The sequence below is a fragment of the Elephantulus edwardii genome, unplaced genomic scaffold, assembly GCF_000299155.1.
Source record: "Elephantulus edwardii isolate Elephantulus edwardi_28Jun2011 unplaced genomic scaffold, EleEdw1.0 scaffold00038, whole genome shotgun sequence".
Classification (NCBI taxonomy): Eukaryota; Metazoa; Chordata; class Mammalia; order Macroscelidea; family Macroscelididae; genus Elephantulus; species Elephantulus edwardii.
This window is the reverse complement of record NW_006399788.1, coordinates 7,429,752-7,430,025: the sequence shown is the minus strand read 5'-3', so window position 1 is coordinate 7,430,025 and position 274 is coordinate 7,429,752.

Below are 274 nucleotides of genomic sequence, written 5' to 3'. Positions count from 1 at the left end.
TTGTTATTGTGAACAAAGCCGCGATAAACATGGGTGTGCAACAAATATATCTTGAAGAGGGTGCAGCCAGAGAGCTCTTTGGAGGCAAGAATGAGGCTTTGCCTCATATACTTTGGGCATGTTGCTAGGAGGAGTTATTCCTCAGAGAAAGACATGACGCTGGGAAGAGTGGCGGGTCGGCAAAGGAGAGGAAGACTCTCAACCAGGTGGATTGACATGGAGACTGCTGGAATAGGCTCATGTGTGAGGATAGCACAAGATAGAGTCATACTTA